At 38.3% G+C, this 6,822-nt stretch overlaps 1 protein-coding gene across 2 annotated transcripts in view; it reads left to right on the forward strand.

The window, feature by feature from the left end:
* Positions 1–6,822, forward strand: part of qtrt2 (queuine tRNA-ribosyltransferase accessory subunit 2) — a 66,203-nt gene that overhangs the window by 25,492 nt on the left and 33,889 nt on the right. The window lies entirely within an intron of this gene.

Below are 6,822 nucleotides of genomic sequence, written 5' to 3' on the forward strand. Positions count from 1 at the left end.
ACACTCAAACTATAGCGAGTGAACTGGCCAATCAATGCAGAACAACCCTGAAACAAAGCAGGGTTAAAGATATCAAAACTCCTATAGTACGGCATAAATAAAGTTTTGAATTATACATAGAAAAATGTATGTATGACAGCTGTAACTAAGTATGTAGAGCGGGTTGGTGGTTTGATTCCTGGCTCCATCTGTCCACATGTGTCCTTGAGGTGACATCGAGCCCCAAATTGCCTCCGATATATGTGTATGGGGAAAAATGTACGTTGTGTTGGAAGTCAAATCTAATCAATTTCTGCCAAGAGAAGGGGAAAAAAAAGAAAAGCTAGGCATGATAAAAAAATGCATATGGTAAAGTCAACTTTTTGACTTACCAAGTCATAATTATGAGGTACTAAGTCAAATGGATGTGATAGTAAATCAAAATTATGAGATTATAAATAAAAAATTTATTTTATAACGGTGAACTGAACGTATCCGTTTGCAACTAATGAATGTGAACATGAGCGTCGTTCAGTTAATGATGGTCACACACTGTGTTTTACGGCATCTGGCATGCCAGTGTTTTGGGTCACAGAATCTGATGGGTCACAGATTTTTGAAACAATGCATTGAGCTGAAGCATCCGACCAGTCTTGGGAAATATCTGTGAGTAAATGATGATCGCAAGAAATCATTAACAAAGGGTAAGACGAGCCAAGAGCTGCAAAGTTACTCCACCCAAGTCAAACTCACAGCATTTTGTAAAGGAAAAAAATGGATTTTAATCTGTGTGAACTGAACTTTGAGCTAGCTCTTGTGAAGTGTGAACTTGCACAACACTGTCAGTATCTTGTAATTTTTACTTATTAAGTCATAATTTGTACTTGCTATATCTCATAATTTTGACTAACTGTGAGTATTTTTATTTTTAGCATGCATAATATTTTCATCTATTTTTTTTTCTTTTCCTGGCAGAAATGGGCTTCCATAAAAATCTGTGCTAACCTTAATGTTAGCCTGAGTAGTAATGTGGGCACTGAGGTCATGTCTTCTGTAGGTTTTCTGTGAATTTGTGGGGTTTTAGCAACCTGCAGGGAGATTATATTGTACAATTTTTGAAAAATTAATGCACAGTGGGCAGTGGTTATTTCATAGGCTGATTACAGTATTTTTGGACTAAATATATGTCTGAATTTGACAACTTCAAGGCCAACAAAAATACATTTGGCATCTTGATTGCTTAGAAACAGTCTTTATACCTTCATGTTGGGTAATAAAGAGATGTATAGAGAATATAATTGAACAGATAACCTAATAGATAAAATTGGAAATATCATAATAATAATAAAAAAGATTTTATATTGAGATTTTATTTTTGGTATGTGGGCAGAATTTCTTCGCTGCATTGGGGGTAATTGGACTCTTGACGTCAGTATTTCTGAAGTCCTGATTACAGCCCTGGGATTAACATGTTGATGAGAGGTGAGGTTTCCAGGCAATGCTCGTTTTTTTCTCTCTTTTTTTTTTTTTTACACTTTGGTTTTTGTAAGGATTTAACAAACGAGGTTGCACTTTATTTTACGGTACACTAATAAAACAGAATAATTAATAACTAATACTTTGTAACGAATTAGACAAAAACTAGAAATATGTTCTCTATTAAACAGTCAACAACCACCTAATTAGACACCATATACCTAAATTATGAAACAGCATGCTGTATTAGATCCAAAATATACTATACTTATATTAGACAATATTATACCGAATTATACTTTAATTAGAAACCAAAATAGGAGATCCTAATACACAATTAGACACCATTTTACAAGATCATAGTCTAATTACACATCAAATACAATACCATATCAAATCCAAGATATGCTACAGTTAGACGCTATTCTATCCTTACTACCAAATTATGCTGTAATTAGACACTACATTTAATGCTACCAACATGGACCTATGATAGCTTAATTAGACAACACAGGCTGTAATTAGACAAATTTAATGCCATATTATATCGTGCATAGTCTTTATAATAGCCAGACAAAACACTGAGAGCTCAGAGGACAATACATTTTTTTGGCCTTTATTTAACACCCTTTTACTTTCTGACAAGGTCATTTATTGCTCCTTAAAAGAAAAATTTACCGTAAACTAAAGTCAAACCACATCAGGTCAGGGACGCCACGGTAGCTCCTGCCCGTGGCCCTTTGCTTGCATGTCATCCCCTCTATCTCTTCCCCTCTCCTGTCTATCTTCGGCTGCACTATCAAAATAAAATAAAAATTAACATCTGGTCGCTACTTGACATGTCCCTTGTAGCCTGGTGTGCCTACAAGGTACTAATACATAGCCTAATAAACATGCTTCCTCAACACTCTACTCCCATACCAGTTAAGACATCAGACCATTTAATGTCACAATTCGTCACTATCTATGGTCAAACAAATCTTTATTTCCCACTGTTAGAGAGGATAATTTGCGACACATTACAACAGAGTAGCCAAGGCCGATGTATTATAGCTTACTTATTTTATCAAATCACAATGATCACATTTGTAAAATTACATTCTACAGGGTTATTATCTGCCTACAGTATTACAATAAGTTTGCGTAGTCACCCATAGCCAAAATATTCCTCTAGAATTTTGGCCTTTACTTAGTGGATCTGGTTCACATATTATTTTTAAATGGGGAAGGGGGAATAAAAATCATTGCATGACAGCTCCTGCAGCACTTTATTTTGGTGTCAATAACCAAAGCCATACAAACCGTAAAAACACAGTATTAAAAAATGCTGCTGATTAAGGCGGCTACTCCTAAACTCAAGGCGTGTAAAAAGTAGCTGCAAATGTAAGAAGATGCAAAAGGATTCCTGAATAGCTAAACAAAGAAAAAGTTATTTGAACAAATTCTGTTATCTGAGGACCGATGCAGGCCACCAGAGGTAGGTCGTCTGTCACCACCACAAATGCCACCTGAGTCACCACTGTAGCATTTGCTAGCACTGGTTAATTGTTAAACGTCACTGAGCAGATCAAAGTTGTTTGACTGACATCCATTCATTAATTTTGGAGATAACTTTTTCCTGAAAGCTTTGATAGCTCAGCAAACTAAAGACGGACTTCCAGAGTGATTTATATAGAGCATTTATATACAGTCTATGGTGTGGACATATGGTTGCCTCCACAACATGATAATAATAGTACACACGAAAATGAGATGGATGACAGTGGACTTGCATTTGTTTCTGAATGAAATATCCAGCCAGTATGGAACTTTATGTGTTACATCTTACGCGGTCAAATTGCTAGAACTCATTTTCCCACCACTGCAGGATTGGTTCCCTCCTCACACATAACCCCTGATCCTCAAAATGGCATCAAATTAACAGTAAAGACAGCATGTGTATAAACGTCAGGGAGTGACAGAGCGGGGAGCATGATTACCATGCTGCTTTGACAAACTGGTGGGAGGAATAAAGTGGGAAGCATTGGTAGAAGAAGAGAGGGACAGACGGAATGTCAATCAAGGCGTGTAACCACCCCTGTCTGTAATCAACATCTTTATCCATCATCATTAGCCACTGCTAAACACTGCAAGTGCCCATCACATCTGTTCGTCCACCCACAGAAATGTACAAAGCCTCTCATATCCATTGAGACAAAGGGAAGCAGCCGGAGGAGACTTGCTATTTGTGCGGGAACTCACGTGGTGGCACTTTCAGTCATCAACTAATACACATACGTGCAAAGCAGTAGATACTTTAGAAATTAAAAGCTGAAGTGTAAAAACACACAGGAGTTCGACCACGTCTAAGTAATTAAACAGTGAGCAGCCATCACTCACGCAAGCATCCTCTTCCTTCTGAGACCTGCTGATAAACATGCAGACGCTACATCGCATTCATCTTTTCCTTCCTATGATGTGTCATCCCCAACTAACAGGGTGAGCACAGCAGCTAAACCCTCCCTCTGCCTTTCACTCATGGATGAGCTCCTTCATTTCTGAACCTCCCAGCCCACTTAGACCTGTTTACACATGTTCCATCATGCACTCATAAATGCGCAGAGACACCAAGAAGGATAGCACCTGTTTGTGCTTGCACAGACATGCACACATTGTACTCATGCATGTCACGTAGCAAATAATCAAATAAAGCTTGTATCCATCCGGGCATATATGCATATAGCTGCACAGCATACACGCTGAAGTGAAACTTTGCCCAAACTGTCTTACAGAAAAGGCACAAGGCTCTCCCACTACACTGACTGTAAACTCAAGAGCAAGATAGATTTGTCACATTTTGGTCTTGACTTAAGTCAAGTCAGTTTGAGCTGGGCTAGAAATTGAAATTAAATTAAATTGTTTTTGATATTCATGGTCCCCTGAAGATAAATTCCAATGTATTATTCAGGGACTTCTGAACCTTTCGTTGTGCCACCATAAGGCCAGAATTTCCACTTGTAGAAAAGACAGATAGAAATCTAATGTGTTAGTTGTTATTAAATTTATGGCACCACAAAAATCCCCACTATACACAAGCAAAATATTTTGTAATCAAGTGGGCTTTGCTAGTATGAAGCAAAGCAAATCTGCCAATTTCTTGAGAGTACCATAAAAATCTATCCATTAAAAAATACCTTAATGACCTTAAAACTAGTATAAAAAAACTTTTTAGCTTTATATGAGCAATGAAATGTACATTTTTTATGTGTTTAAACTGGATTATAATCTTTCAGTCTGACTCAGTTTCAAGGTTAACCTCAAAAGCAGACTACAAAGAAAGATCTGAAGGAAAATTCTTTACATTAGATGGCATGGAGCTTCAGGGTGTAATGCACACAGAGGTTCACACTAAAGACCCAGAGCCCAGCTTCTCTGTGCAGGCGTTCCAACAAACCAGTCGGACTATGAACACTGTCAGTACCCAAGACTGAACCTGATACTCTATGATGGTGGCTGAGTGCTTTGCCCCTGCACCTGTGTGCCTGACATGTATTGTGAAAAAGATCATTTCATACAAGCTTTCACGTAATGTTCAGCTGACCTGCTGTGCACTGACTGCCTGTCTAGATTATGCAAGCAATACATTATAATTACTGGAAGTGTATATTCTCTATAATTATTACAAATTATAGCTCTTTCTAGGAAACGTCTTGGAATTTATATGCATATTATACTGAAATTGTGGATCTCGTAAAATAAAACGTTACCACCACTTTCTCTTAAAATAAGGCACAGTCAAATTTTTTCATTTTATGGAATTAAATGTCATTTTATTGATTCCAGTGCAGCGATATGCCTCATTCAGTCTCATTTCTTGAAAATTCTTGAAACAAATCAATCTGTTTTGGAAAGGGTTTGAAATAATCTCACTTCAATGTCAAGGACAAACCTCTTCCACATAATTCTAGACAGTCAGTAAGCTCTCTATGAGCTTGCATCACCTACAGGTTAAAATGTCAACTTTGTGCACAAGATGTCTTTTTATTTTATTTTTAAGAAACATTTTTGGGCAACTTTATTTGACAGCAAGTAGAGAGACAGGAAACATGGGGAGAGAGAGGGGTATGACATGCAACAAAGGTCCCCCGGCCGGGATTCTAACTGTGGACGTTGCAGTTATGTGGTACGTGCCTTAACCACTGGGCTACCAGGGCGCCCCACAGGATGTCTTTTAATGTGCAAAGCTGATTGCCATGTTATTGGATGAGCACATACATCCTCCCAAAGGGATAAAGCCTTTTGATTGTAATGAGCCTGTAACCTTTCCTCTAGCAGCATCTAAGGACAAACGTAACATTATGTTAGCCTCACTGCTGATAAAAATGCACAGCAATATCATCAGTATGTTTGATCCGTCGAGCTGCTTCATACTGGATGTAATGAACGTTGCAGCCTCTGGGGGTCTATAGACAGTAAGAGTATGAGTGGTTGTTATTATTGTCTCTGAACGACTGGATGTAATCTAGAGGCACATGTGCACAGCTGTGTAGTATTTGCACCATAAAATGCATCTTTAATTAAATTCATTCATATTCAAATTCAATTAAAGAACAGAGGAGCAACCACTTCATCTGATCACCATGGAATCTCAACCTCAGTTTGTTTATGTCCTCATTACAACCCTGTAAATATGCATTTATTTAAGTCTGGACATTGTATTAAATATTGATTTCAGTTGCCTGAGTTTTGAGAAGGAAAACATAAATTAATGCTATGGATTATTGATGTTTGCTTTATGATGATCTCGACCTGGAGGTTCCTCTCACATCACAGTGTACATCCATCGTCTGTGTGCACGCACGCACGCACGCACAAACGCACACCTGGTGCGTCATCATCATAAGTAGTCTCAGTGGAACGAGGCTGAGTCAACGCAATGGCACAAAGTGTCAGGGGAGCAGGTGTTTATGCCTCTCAGAGAAATAAGAGGGCTTAATGGTCTAGAAAGACCGACCCCTTTCCTCCCCTCCTGCAGCTATCCTCGATCCAGCTACCTTTTCCCCCCTCATATAGTCATATTTGAGCCTTCTTTCAGTTCATTTCTTTCCTTTTTGGCTTTACTCCTTCCTACTCAGCTCTCCCATCATCCCTTATCTTGTTCTCTGTTTTTCTCTCCAGATTAATCCTCCTTCTGTGTCACTGTTGCACCTCTTTTTTGTCTCTAAATCTCCCAATATCCTGTTCACTCAGCTTGGTTCCTCTCAGAAAACATAACTTACACTTTAATTCACCAGTATCTGATGGTGTTTCCCATCATCAGCAACATTCAGACATACACATGCATACATGAGCTGTGTATGTGTATAGATGGATTATTTCAAGCCTGGA

This window comes from Siniperca chuatsi, linkage group LG19, assembly GCF_020085105.1.
Source record: "Siniperca chuatsi isolate FFG_IHB_CAS linkage group LG19, ASM2008510v1, whole genome shotgun sequence".
NCBI classification, from domain to species: Eukaryota; Metazoa; Chordata; class Actinopteri; order Centrarchiformes; family Sinipercidae; genus Siniperca; species Siniperca chuatsi.